Here is a 14,725-nt window from a genome sequence, read left to right as displayed (position 1 = left end):
GGAACATACCACTTAGTCGAGAAGCTCGTCTCCCAAGTCTTCCCAATCCAAACTTGGCAGCATTTTTGTAACACTACTCTTTTGTCGGAAATCACCCGGAACAAATCGAACTGCTTTACATTTGATTTTTTCCAGTTCTTGAATCAAGTAATCCTGGTGAGGGTCCCATACACTAGAACCATACTCTAGTTAGAGTCTTACCAGAGACTTATATGCCCTCTCCTTTATATCCTTACTACAACCCCTAAATACCTTCATAACCATGTGCAGAGATCTGTAACCTTTATTAACAATCATATTTTAGTGATTACCCCAATGAATGTCTTTTCTTATATTAACACGTAGGTATTTACAATGATCCCCAAAAGGAACTTTCAATCCAGTTATTAATTTCGTAAACAGGTCTAATATAATAAAAAAGAATGCCTCCCCAAAGCTTACTTGCAACGCATGACAAACTTACTGCTCCTTCAACCAAACAATCACCAAATAAGTACTTCAGGTATTGTACTATATCCCAACCCATTGTCTTTAGTATATCGCCGGAAATCTTATCAATTCCAGACGCTTTTCTAGTTTTCAACGTTTGTATCTTACTGTAAATGTCATTGTTATCATATTTAAATTTTATTACTTCTTTGGCATTAGTCACCTCCTCTATCTGTACATTATCCTTGTAACAAATAATCTTTACATACTGCTGACTGAATACTTCTGCCTTTTGAAGATCCTCACATATACACTCCCCTTGTTCATTAATGATTCCCGGAATGTCCTTCTTGGCACCTGTTTCTGCCTTAAAGTACTTATACATACTTTTCCATATTTCACTAAAATTTGTATGACAGCCAATTATGCTTGCCATCGTGTTATCCTTAGCTGACTTCTTTGCTAGAGGTGGGTCTTTACCATTCCTTACTACATATTCAATTTCCTAGTAAGTTCTTTCAATTTATCCTTACTTCCACAGCCATTTATAATTCTACTTATTTCCAGTCTGCACCTCCTTCTTAGTCTCTTTATTTCTCTATTACAATAACGTGAGCGTCTACCATTCCTTACTACCTTAAAAGGTGCAAACCTGTTTTCGCATTCCTCAACAATTGCTTTAAACCCATCCCAGAGCCCGTTTACATTTACCGTTTCCCACCGATCATAGTTACTTTTTTTAAACTCCCTCATTCCTGCTTTATCAGCCATATGGTAGTGCCTAATAGTTCTACATTTAAGACCTTCCTTTCTATCACATTTATTTTTAACTACGACAAAAACAGCTTCATGATCACTAATACCATCTATTACTTCGGTTTCTCTATAGAGCTCATCTGGTTTTACTAGCACCACGTCCAGGATATTCTTCCCTCTAGTTGGTTCAATACCGGGTGAGTTGGCCGTGCGGTTAGAGGCTCGCAGCTGTGAATTATGTACTGGAGTTAGTGGGGTTCGAACCCCATTGTCGTCAGCCCTGAATATGGTTTTCCATGGTATCCCATTTCCACACCAGGCAAATGCTGGGGCTGTACCTTAATTAAGGCAACGGCCGCTTCCTTCTCATTCCTAGGCCTTTGCTATCCCATCGTCGCCATAAGACCTATCTGTGTCGGTGCGACGTAAAGCAAATAGCTAGTTGGTTCCATCACTTTCCTTTGTAAGTATTATACCAACGAACCTACAGATTTAAAAAAATACTTTTTTAAAACTTAATATAATTACCTAAAATATTTCGTAAGCCTAAATTCGAAACAAGCTACACCTAGCTAGCCTACATAAGCTAGAAAACGTAATCTACTGAACACCAACTGAACTACTTGTTATAAAATTCAAATAAACAACACTACTCCCAATTTCTACGAACAATCACTAAACACCAATATATACATAGCACTAAATGGATAACAAACACACACACACACACACACACACACACACACACACACACACACACACACACACACACACACACACACACACACACACACACACACACACACACACACACAAAATTAAACAATTTCAGTAGGTTTTAACTACTTTATCACTGCAATAATGCAAGAGCACACTCAACAGCCGACCATTCACAAGCGCATCCAACAATCCCTAATTATTCTTTCTACAAATTAATATTTCATCCAATTTATCCACTTGAACTACATCTTCATACTAGCTGTAGTCTATCACTTAGCATTTGCACATTCCATGTTTGTCCACCCCTCATATTGTTCCCCAGATTCTGAGGAACATTAGCGGATACTCCTCTCCCTGTCAGTGGCTTGTCGTGACGTTCTCCCTTCCTTGCTCTCTGTGGCTCTTTGCAGTTTCATATTGTTTTGTATTATTCATGATACTGACATGATCTCTTCTTTCCGGTATAAAAGAAAGCCAGTTATTGGGTTAATATTTTAAAAATGTCCGCCTCTGCGGTGCAGTGGAGCCCCGGGTTCCATTCCTAGCTCTGCCACGAAATTTGAAAGTGGTACGAGGGCTGGAACGGGGTCCACTCAGCCTCGGAAGGTCAACTGAGTAGAGGGGCGTTTGATTCCCCCTTCAGCCATCCTCGAAGTGATTTATCGTGGTTTCCCAATTCTCATCCAGGCAAATGCCGGGATGGTACCTAACTTAAAGCCACGGCCGCTTCCTTCCCCCTTCGTTATCTATCCGTCCCAGTATTCCCATCCCCTCATAAGGCCCCTGTTCAGCATAGCAGGTGAGGCCGCCTGGGCGAGGTACTGGTCATTCTCCCCAGTTGTATCCCCGACCCAAAGTCTGAAGCTCCAGGACACTGCCCTTGGGCGGTAGAGGTGGGATCCCTCGCTGAGTCCGAGGGAAAAACCGACCCAGGAGGGTTAAAAAAAGAAGAAGAAGAAGAAGAAGATTTTAAACATACTAAGGCAATGATCAAGAGTAAGAAGAAGGATGTAACAGCACAGATATGTCCCTTAGGTGAAGAAATAGAGCAAGTATCTGCATTAGGATATTTAGGAAGCAGAATCAGAAAGTGATCTATTGTTTAGATGAGTTGAAGAGCAGGATCGCAATGGACTAAGAAGCATACATGAAGCAAAGAGTACTGATGAGCGGGCCACTGAATGTGGACCTTAAGAAGAGGTTAATGAAGTGCCTTGTGTGCAGCCTTGCTCTTTATGGATCTGAGACTTAGACTTAGAGAAGGGTGGCAGAAAGAAGACTGAAATCTGTTGAAACGTGGATATAGAAACAAATGGATAAGATCAACTGGTACGACAAATTAAGGAATGAAGTAGTAGTGGAAAGAGTAGGTAAAGAAACGACGACAATACTGAAAACCATTCAAAATGAGAAAGAAGAATTGCTTAGGTCACTGTTTATAAAAGAAAGGTTTATTAACTCATTGGAAGGAAAAGTTGCAGGGAAAAGTCTGTGAAGAAGAAGAAGAAAGAGGTATCAGATGATAATTAATGGAAGATGGAAGAAGACATCGGCTCGGAAAATGCATGCGAAAACCTGGTGATATGCAAAGAAACGATGATGATGATGATGGGTGTACAAGGCCTTTCTTTAAAACGTTGCCAGAACAATCTCCATACCCTTTCTGTTGAAATGTTTTTTTGCTTTTGCTAGTGGCTTTACGTCGCACCGACACAGATAGGTCTTATGGCGACGATGGAAGAGGAAAGGCCTAGGAGTTGGAAGTAAGCGGCTGTGGCCTTGATTAAGGTACAGCCCCAACATTTGCCTGGTGTGAAAATGGGAAACCACGGAAAACCATTTTCAGGGCTGCCGACAGTGGGATTCGAACCCGCTATCTCCTGGATGCAAGCTCACAGCCGCGCCTCTAACCGCACGGCCAACTCGTCCGGTGTTGAAATGTTTTGGACGACTTATAACTAAGATTCTAACCAACATTATAGGATATTTCAATGACTGTTCTCCAATCTCTTCAGATGTCCTCCTCCGTAGCGCAACGGTTAGTGCTATTAGCTGCCGTCCTCCAAGGCTCTGGTTCGATTCCCGGTACTGCCAGAAATTTAAGAGTGGTAGGAGGTCTGGTATGGGTGTGTGCCTGAAAAGAGCTGCACCACCTCGAGGCGAATTTACTGTACCTCTTCAAATGCACTATATCTGGAAGCGCATGAGAAAAGCTCAAAGCATATAAAACACGTTCAAAATGTTACCTCAGTTTCAAAAAGAAATACTTTCTTTGGCTTCGAAGGACAAAAAAGTTTTTCAGGTTGTGAGTTTCACAAAGTGGAGAAGTCCTCTAAGGTTTTTTTTTCTAGTTGTTTTACGTCGCACCGACACAGATAGGTCTTACGGTGACGATGGGACAGGAAAGGGCTAGGAGTGGGAAGGAAGCGGCCATGGCCTTAATTAAGGTACAGCCCCAGCATTTGCCTGGTGTGAAAATGGGAAACCACGGAAAACCATTTTCAGGGCTGCCGACAGTGGGGTTCGAACCTACTATCTCCCGAATACTGGATACTGGCCGCACTTAAGCGACTGCAGCTATCGAGCTCGGTCCTCTAAGTTTTAATTACTGCCCTGACGGGGTGAAAGTTCCTCATGGGGATCGGTGTAATTACCTAATGTCGGTGTTAATAGTTCATATAAGGAAAGATTTTTCTTCTTCTTTATCTGCTTACCCTCCAGGGTCTGTTTTCCCTCGGACTCAGCGAAGTATCCCACCTCTACCGTCTCAAGGGCATTGTCCTGGAACTTCAGACTCTGGGGCGGGGGATATAACTGGGGAGGATGACCAGCAACTCGCCCAGACAGCCTCACCTGCTATGATGAACAGGCGCCTTGCGGGGGGATGGGAAGATTGGAAGGGATAGGCAACGAAGAGGGAAGGAAGCGGCCGTGGCCTTAAGTTAGGTACCATCGCGGTATTTGCCTGGAGGAGAAGTTAGAAACCACGGAAAACCGCTTCCAGGATGGCTGAGGTGGGAATCGAACCCATCTCTACTCATTTGACCTCCCGAGGCTGAGTGGACCCCGTTCCAGCCCTCGTACCACTTTTCAAATTTCGTGGCCGAGCCGGGAATCGATCCCGGGCCTCCGGGGGTGGCAGCTAATCACACTAACCACTACACCACATAGGCGTACCAGGAAAGATTTTCACTGGGGTAATTACATTAATGGAATTGTAAATAAAGGTTACATCTCTTCATGTGGTTATGATTATATTTAAGGTTCGTAGTAAGCATGTAAAGTAGAGGGCATATACGATTCTGGTAAGATCACATAGAGTATGGTTCCTGCGTATAGGACCCACACCGGAATTCCTTGATTCAAGACATGGAAAACATCCAAAGAAAAGCAGTTCGATTTGTTCTGGGTGATTTTCGACAAAATAGTAGCGTTACGAAACTGTTGCAAATTATTGGCTGGGGCGACTTGCGAGAAAAGAGACGACGAGCTATTCGACTAAGCGGTATGTTGTGGGCTGTCATCAGAGAAATGGCGTGGAATGACATTAGTAGATGAACAAGTTTGAGTGGTATTTTTAAAAGTAGGAAAGATCATAATTGAATATGGTAACCGTACTGTTGAGGAGCTTTTGAATAAAATTCTGCAAGACGACAGGCCTGTTTACACGCTTGATCAAGAGATGAATCACAGAGGCGAACAGTTAGACACGTCTAAGCGCCAGCAGCGTTTTCTAACTAACGTGAACAGACGAAAGCGGCATTGACCCCGGGGATGTTTTGTTTTTCAAGAGGTTCCAGGAAACAGCCTTCAAAACATATTTTCACCTATTGAAACAAACTGCGATTAACTGAGAGCTTCCTTACTAAAAATAACAAGATAAAGGACACTTTCGTTTCCCGAAATACAGCGGGCAGTGATATGTAAGTGTTCTCAGAACTTAAGTGTGTATTTTTGAGTTATTTACCTAAATATTCTGGTATGGACATAAAATATACCAAGCGGTATTAGATCCCGATCACCTTCAGAATCTCAAACAGTTTGCTCCAGTCAACGTTATCTGGCACGTCTCCGGTCACGAGATGGCCGATTACTAAGACTCTACTGTGTATGGATAAATGGAACTGATGGTGTCGAAGATGATGATGTTGATTATGATGATGATGATGATGATGATGATGCTTATGATTATGATGATAACACTGTGAACAATCTAAGGTTACACAGTATTTACATTTCCTCAAATTCAAGTACCTATGCTTGATACATTGTTCATTATCAGCCGACAAAAGGCTGCAACATCTGTTGACATATTTCTTTGACCAGGAAACCAAGCAAGGTGTTGACAAGTATTTTACTAAAGGGGAGGGCACGATCAATGTCGGGGAGTAAGTCGAATGAAAATCAGTGTAGTTTCAGACCGCAGAGGGCTGTCACGAGCAGATTTTCAGTATGCGTCAAGAAATTGGAAAATGCTACGAGAGGAATGGGCATATATGTTTTGTAGCTGTATATAAGACGAATGACTGAGAACCAACTGCGATGATGTTGGCTAGACTGAGGAATTATAGTATAGTGGGTAAGTTGTTACAGTCTGCAGTAAATGAAATGGCGTATGGCTTTTAGCGCCGGGAGTGTCCGCCCGTAGACGACCTGCGTGTCATGATGAGGGTGAAATGATGATGAAGACGACACATACACACAGCCCCGTGCTAGCAGAATTAACCAATGACGGTTAAAATTCCCGACCCTGCCTGGAGTCGAACCCGGGACCCCTGTGACGCTAACCATTTAGCCATAGAGCCGGACAAAGGATGCAGTGAGTTCTGATGGTAGAATTAGTTCTAGATTCAAAACAAGTACAAGGCTGTAACTGTTGTTATTTGGGTCATTAGTTCATAGACTGGTTGGATGCAGCTTCTCATGCCACCCTAACTTGTGCTAACTTTTTTCATTTCTACGTAACTAATCCAGTCTACCCCTCCCGTTATTACCAACTAATCTCTCTCCTGTCCATGTACCCTTCACAGATTGTGGTGGCATGTCATGTACCGTTGCAGAGTTTTTGCCATGCTCTTCTATCCCGTGTTAGATGCATCTCTTGATGTAGAGACCTCCCAACTAACTCCTTCATCTGGTCGATCCACCTTGCTGGAGCTCTTCCTCTTGTTCTTGTGCCCTCGACGATCAACTTTTTTCATATCTCCAGTTCTCCTTGATATGTGGCCAAAGTATCTCAAATAGACCTGGATAATCTTCTTCATGAGCCTGCCTTGATCTAGAGCTCTTCTAGGACAGAAGCCTTCGTCCGGTTCTCGGTTCTCAAAAACTGAACAAGTCTTTGTGTCTTATGTGTTACATAATTCCTTCTCTTCTTCTGGTCCAATTTCGCCAAATATTTTTCTTCTCAGCAATTCTATTGAGTGTCTCTTTTTCATGATTCGATCTATCCGTCTCACCTTCAGCATTCTTCTGTAATACTACATTTAAAAAGCGTCTATTTTCTTTCTTTCTGATCTAATTATTGTCTATGTGTCACGTCCATACAATGCCACACTCCAGACGAAAGTCTTAAAAAACACATTTCTCCCTATATCAATGTTCGAAATGAGCATTTTTTTAAAAGAAAGGCCTTCAGTCCGCCTTTGTGATGTAGTGGTTAGCATGATTAGCTGCCACCCCCCGAAGGACCGGGTTCGATTCCCGGCTCTGCCACGAAATTTGAAAAGTGGTGCGAGGGCTGGAACGGGGTCCACTGAGCCTCGGGATGTCAAATGAGTAGAGATGGGTTCGATTCCCACCTCATCCATCCTGGAAGCGGTTTTCCGTGGTTTCCCACTTCTCCTCCAGGCAAATACCGGGATGGTACCTAACTTAAGGCCACGGCCGCTTCCTTCCCTCTTCCTTGCCTATCCCTTCCAATCTTCCAATCTCCCACCAAGGCCCCTGTTCAGCAAAGCAGTGCGGCCGCCTTGGCGGGCTACTGGCCATCCTCCCCCATTTGTATCCCCGACCCAATGTCTCCCGCTCCAGGACACTGCCCTTGAAAAAGTGGTACGAGGGCTGTTACGATATTTCAGTGCTATTCATTGTCCACACATGTAGTTAACACCTTGTCCTTTCGTCTGTATATGTTACATTTTCCAACCGGACTGGTATCTTCAAGAAAAAAATAGTTGCCATGACTTTTGCCCCAACCCTATGTCATGCAAACATTCCTACAGTACGGAACAGTAAGGTTCATTTCCCTTTACAACATGCGCGTAGGGAAATTAACACAATGAAAACTGTTCTGATGGACTGCGTGTCAATATGTGTCTGGGAGGCGTGACCAGTCTTAAAGGAAATAACGAATGGGAAGAGCATTGTCACATTGGCGGTTTTGACACAGCGGCGACAAGATTAGCGTCGTGCTTCTCCAAACCTGGACGCTGCGACTTGTCACGGTCTACGAGTGTTAAGTCAGTCACACACAGCGTACCCATTCAAGTAATGTCCAGACCTAATATTGCTGAACAGGATATCTTACGAGATCCAGAGTTTCAACGTGTCCACGCTGCTCTCTCTATAGACAAAGATAGAGCGTAGTAATAGTAGCAAAGATTAAGTGAATAGCCAGCAGTCTCATGCCATTATAACAATGACAAGGGTCTATTTAAAGCAGCCTGTGGCAAGTCAGAGGCCATGAAGATCACTGACGTCAATTGTATCATTTGCAAACGTCGACCTGCTATGTTTTGTTGCAATATCGGTAATGAGTTGTCAGGAATACTATTCACATTAATATCACTCAAGGCCTCAAGGATCAATATTGCGCGTTTAAGATGTCCCGTTACATCACGTAGTGAAGTTGTACTCCCTAATACCGGAAGCACTCTCCAGACAATGCCAGAAAATTTTACATCATTTCATAACAAAGTCGGTTTATTATTCTAGCAGGATAACAGACTGGTGAAGGAATTTGAATTAAAATGTAAGAATGCTATTTTTTTTTTACAATTGGTTTTACGTCGCACCGACACGGATAGGTCTTATGGCGACGATGGGACAGGGAAGTCCTAGGAGTTGAAATAAAGCGGCAGTGGCCTTAATTAATGTGCATTTACCTGGTATGAAAATGGGAAATCACGGAAAACCAACTTCAGGGCTGCCGACAGTAGGGTTCAAGCTCACAGCTGCGCGCCCCTAACAGCACAGCCAACTCCCCTTGCGACTTCGATGGTATTTGGCTGAAAAGAAGCGTGTAAGAGAGAGGGAGGGGGGGGGGGGTTCCGCAGGGTGGTATTATTGGACCTTTATGTTTTCTTATATATATATATATTAATGATATGAGTGAAGATCTGGAATCACAGATAAGGCTATTTGCAGATGATGTTATACTGTATAGAGTAGGATTGTGAGCGACTGCATGTGGGCTTAAACAATGTTCTGAGATGGACAGCAGGCAATGGTATGAATATAAATGGGATAAAAAGTCAAGCAATTTTTACCAAGAGGAAACGGCCACTCAGTTTTAATTATTGTGTTGATAGGGGGATAAAACCTCATGGGGAACACTGTAAGTACTTAGGTGTTAATATAAGAAATTATCTTCATTGAGGTAATCATATTAAAGCGGTTGTTAAGAAAGATTAAAGATCTGCACATGGTTATGAGAGTATTTAGGGGTTCTAGTAAGGATTTAAGGAATAGGAAATAGAAGTCTTTGGTAAGACCGCAGTTAAGAGTATGACTCCACTGTATGGGACCTTCATCAAGACAATTTGATACGAGAAATAGAAAAAATTCAAAGGAATGCAGCACAATTTGTTCTGGGTGATTTCCGACAAAGAAGTGCTGTTTCGAAAATGTTGCAAACTTTGGGAGTAAGGAGACGAGATGCTCGACTATGTGGTATGTTACGAGCTGTGAGTGGAGAGTCGGTGTTGAATAACATAAGTAGAAGAATAAGCATGAGTGGAGCTTTTAAAAGTAGGAAAGGTCATGATATAAAGATAAAGTTGGAATTCAAGAGGACAGATTGGGGCAAGTCTTCATTTATAGGATGAGGAGTAAGGGACTGGAATAAATTATCAAGGAAAATGTTCGATAAATTTGAAAGTTCTATGAAATTATTTAAGAAAAAGCTAGATAAACAGTTGATAGGGAATCTACCGCCTTGACGAGAGCCCGAAGTACAGAGCATTGATGATTGTTCGAAGGTAAACGATCCTCATATCTCTCTGTTTTTAGATCGACTTATTTATACAGAGTGAAAGGCAGGCAAACGTGATGGAAGAGCCATGAAATTAGGAAAAATTATTACTGTACACGCATACGGTTTCAAACGAGTGATTCATAGAAAATATATCATCGTGGCATCTGCAAAAACTACTATGTGAAATATTTTAGCTTAGAATTTTGGCCGGTAAGGTTCTGTCAGTCTGCCTCTGTGGTGTGGTGGTTAGTGTGCTTAGCTGCCACCCCCGGAGGCCCGGGTTCGAGTCCCGGCTTTGCCACAAAATTTGGAAAGTGGTACGAGGCCTAGAACGGGGGTCCACTCAGCCTCGGGAGCTCAACTGAGTAGACGTGGGTTCGATTCCTACCTCAGCCATCCTGGAAGTGGTTTTCCGTGGTTTCCCACTTCTCCTCCAGGCAAATGCCTGGATGGTACGTACCTCAAGGCCACGGCCGCTTCCTTCCCTCTTCCTTGCCTATCCCTTCTAATCATCCCATCTCCCACCAAGGCCCCTGTTCAGCAAAGCAGGTGCGGCCGCCTTGGCGGGCTACTGGCCATTCTCCCCATTTGTATCCCCGACCCAATGTCTCCCGCTCCAGGACACTGCCCTTGGGGTTGTAGAGGTGGGATCCCTTGCTGATTCCGAGGGAGAAGCCAACCCTGGTGGGTAAGCAGATTAATAAGGAAAGAAAGTAAGGACGTAAAGGAGAGGGCATATAAGTCTTTGGTAAGACCACAATTAGAGTATGGTTTCAGTGTATGGGGCCGCTCATCAGGATTACTTGAATTAGAGAAGTGGAAAAAAATCGAAAGAAAACAGTTCGAATTTTTCTGAGTGATTTCCGACAGAAGAGTAGCGTTATGAAAATGTTGCAAACTTTGCACTGGGGAAACTTGGGAGAATGGAGACGAGCCGCTAGACTAAGTGGTAAGTGCCGAACTGTCAGTGGAGAGATAACATAGAATGGCGTTAGTAGACGAGTACGTTTGGGTGGTGTTTTTAAAAGCAGGAAAGATCACAATATGAAGACGGACGGATTGGGGACAAATATTTGTTTACAGGAAGAGGATTTAGGGAATAGAATAATTTGCGAAGCGAGACGTTCGATAATTTTACAAAATCTTTGAAATTGTTTAAGAAAATACTAGTCGAAGAACTGAGAGGCAATCTGCCACCTGGGCGACTGCCCTACATGCAGATCAGTGGTGATTGATTGATTGATTGATTGATTGATTGATTGATTGATTGATTGATTGATTGATTGATTGATTGATTGATTGATTGATCGATTGATTGATTGATTGATTGATTGATTGATTGATTGATTGATTGATTGATTGATTGATTGATTGATTGATTGATTGATTGATTGATTGATTGATTGATTGATTGATTGATTGATTGATTGATTGATTGATAGGAACGCCTCTGTGGTGTCGTGATTATTGCGATTAGCTGCCACCCCCGGAGGACCGGGTTCGATTCCTGGCTCTGCCACGAAATTTGAAAAGTGGTACGAGAGCTGGAACGGGGTACACTCAGCCTCGGGAGGTCAAATGAGTAGAGGTGAGTTCGATTCCCACCTCAGCCATCCTGGAAGTGTTTTTCCGTGGTTTTCCACTTCTCCTGCAGGCAAATGCCGGGATGGTACCTAATTTAAGGCCACGGCCGCTTCCTTCCCTCTTCCTTGTATATCCCTTCCAATCTTTCCATCCCTTACTAAGGCCCCTATTCAGCATAGCAGGTGAGGCCGCCTGGGCGAGGTACTGGTCATTCTCCCCAGTTGTATACCCCGACCCAGAGTCTGAAGCTCTAGGACACTGCCCTTGATGCGGTAGAGGTGGGATCCCTCGCTGAGTCCGAGGGAAAACCGACCCTGGAGGGTAACCAGATAAAGAAGAAGTGTAAGAAAAAGAAAATTGATTGATTGATTGATTGATTGATTGATTGATTGATTGATTGATTGATTGATTGATTGATTGATTGATTGATTGATTGACTGATTGATTGATTGATTGATTGATATCATCACTACTGAACCTAATGATCTATGGTTATGGTACTGTTGGGTTTATTCTGGGTTGCCATGCGCTACATTTCTCCTCAACCTACAAGATATTAGATTATAATTTTTCAACATGTTCAGGCATTAAGCCGTTTCGTCAGCACAGGCTAAACTGCTTACTACATTTTCATTCAACTGAATCCCTCCCTGAATCAATAAATGATTGTTGTTAGTTATGAACAATAAGGATAAATAGTTACAGTGTCATTGCCTGTGAACCATGTGACCTTGCCGCGGTGGGAAGGCTTCTGCGTTCCAGTGAAGTGAAGAACGTAGCCATATCGGATAGGTATCTGTCGAGAGACCAGGCTGACGAATGGTTTATCGAAAGGGAGGTAACAGTCTGTGGGAAGTTGCAAGGGTGGCAGTCTGGATCATAGACTTGTATGGCCTTGTAATAATCTCTTCAACACGTACTATATGTACGGAACTCGATCTAATAGGTTGAAAGTCGATTTCGAACACAATGCCGACGTGAAAATTCAATATTCATTGACTTAGCTCACAACGGGCGATTTGCACGCACTCTATAGTGTGATGGCAACAGTGTCAGACCTGTCAGCTTAGATTCTTTCCAACAGAACAAATGTCCTCGGCCACCATAACGCAATTGGTAGAGTAACCGACACGAAATCGGGAGGTTGTGGGTTCGGATCCCAGTAGTGTTCGGTTTGCCATTTTTTTCTATATTTAACACATTTTCAACACGTACTATAAGTACTGAATATGACCTAATAGGATGAAGATTTATTTCGATAGCTTAGCTATATTGATACTGCTACACGGCTGAAAGCAGCCGTAACTAACTCCCGAGGACATGCCAGTCTCTGAGCATGGATTCTTCCCAGGTAAAATATTCCGGAGATAAAATAGTCCCTCATTCGGATCTTCGGGTGCGAGTGGTAGGTGGGAGACTGTACGAGAGGGGGCAATCATCAGGAAGATTTTTTCCAACGATTTTTCTCATGCCCATGCATGTGAAGCACAGTCGTATGCGCTAATGCTCTATCTCTGGCCAGTTCACGAATCATATGGCGTCAATCAGTGTCCAGTAACGCGGCAAGAGCATGCAATTCTTCTTCACTCCCACTAGGATGACCTGAGCGACGCATGGTCTGCCACATATTGGATTCCCTCGTTGAAGGATTTTACCCACCATGCCACTGTTCTGTAAGCAACTTAGATTTACTACAAGACTCTTGAGGATCTTGATGACAATGTCGTGCTGTACGACCTCTGGCACATTCAATTGCATTCGCTTCAGCACTGTTCCAGAAATTCGTCGAGTAGTAGACCGCTCCATTCGAACTATCAACATAACAGGCGCTGCTAAAGGTATCCTGTGACTTCCACATCGCTGGCAACTGGTTGTACACTATGCTGGTGATTACTCTGAAGGTAACATGTATCTCTTTAGTATCAGTTGTAATTAAACACGGCAGTTGCCACTATTATTATTCCAAACTGCGTATTTTATTCAGACACACAACAAGCGATGGCTGTATACGTGGACAAGACCTATAGACACTGGAAATTATCAAATATACTTCATTAATATTAGGTAGGGATTCGAAAACCAGGTGGTGGACTGCAAGACCTTTCCAGGAGTAATGTGGACGCTGACCACAGCTTTATGGTCATGAAATGCCGTTCGAAGTTAAAGAAACTGAAGAATGGAAGGATTGCGAGGAATGGGAGGAGATCGATTCTAGACAATTTGAAAGAAAACAGTGTGAGGGATTGTTTCAAGGAACATGTTGCACAAAGACTAAATGAAGAGGCTGAAGGAAACAATATGTAGAATGTGAACAATCGTGAAGAATGAGATAAGTAGGGTTGTTGAAGAAAGGTTAGGAAAACAAGGCAAGATCAAGTAAAAAAAAAGTGGATAACTCACCAGATACCAGACTTTATTGACGAATGGTGAAAGTAAAATGCAATAAATGAGTATGCCAAAAAGAACACAGGTGATTAAAGAATGACGCAGATGGAAAGTGCAGGACAGCTAAGAAAGAATGGTTAAAAAACGCAAGGATGTTGAAGGTTGTAAGAAATTTAGATATTGCATATAAGAAAATCAAGGAAACCTTTGCAGAAAGGAAAATGAGGTGTATGAATATTCGAGCTCAGATGAAAAACAGTTCTAGGGAAAGAAGTTAAGGCAGAAGTAGGCGGGAACATATTCAACAATAGTAGCAAAGGAAATATGTAGGTAGTAAGCTTTTGGAACACGAACAGGCTGTTGACGCTGATGAAATAGGAGACCTAATTCTGAGGGTCAGAATTCGACAGAGCTTTGAGAGACCTAAATAGGAGCAAGGCACCTGGAATTGATGTCATACTCTCAGAATTACTTGCGCCCTTAGAAGAACCCGGCATGGCGAGGCTATTCCATTTAGTGTGTAAGATGTGCGTCTGATACGGGAAAAGTGCAATCAAATTTGAGGCAGAAAGTTGTTATACAGTACCTATTCCCAAGAAAACAGGTGCTGACAGGAGTGAAAATTGTCACAACATTAGTTGTGTATCTCACGCT

This window comes from Anabrus simplex, chromosome 6 (assembly GCF_040414725.1).
Source record: "Anabrus simplex isolate iqAnaSimp1 chromosome 6, ASM4041472v1, whole genome shotgun sequence".
NCBI lineage: Eukaryota > Metazoa > Arthropoda > Insecta > Orthoptera > Tettigoniidae > Anabrus > Anabrus simplex.
The sequence above is the reverse complement of the archived record's forward strand: the minus strand, read 5'-3'. Positions refer to the sequence as shown.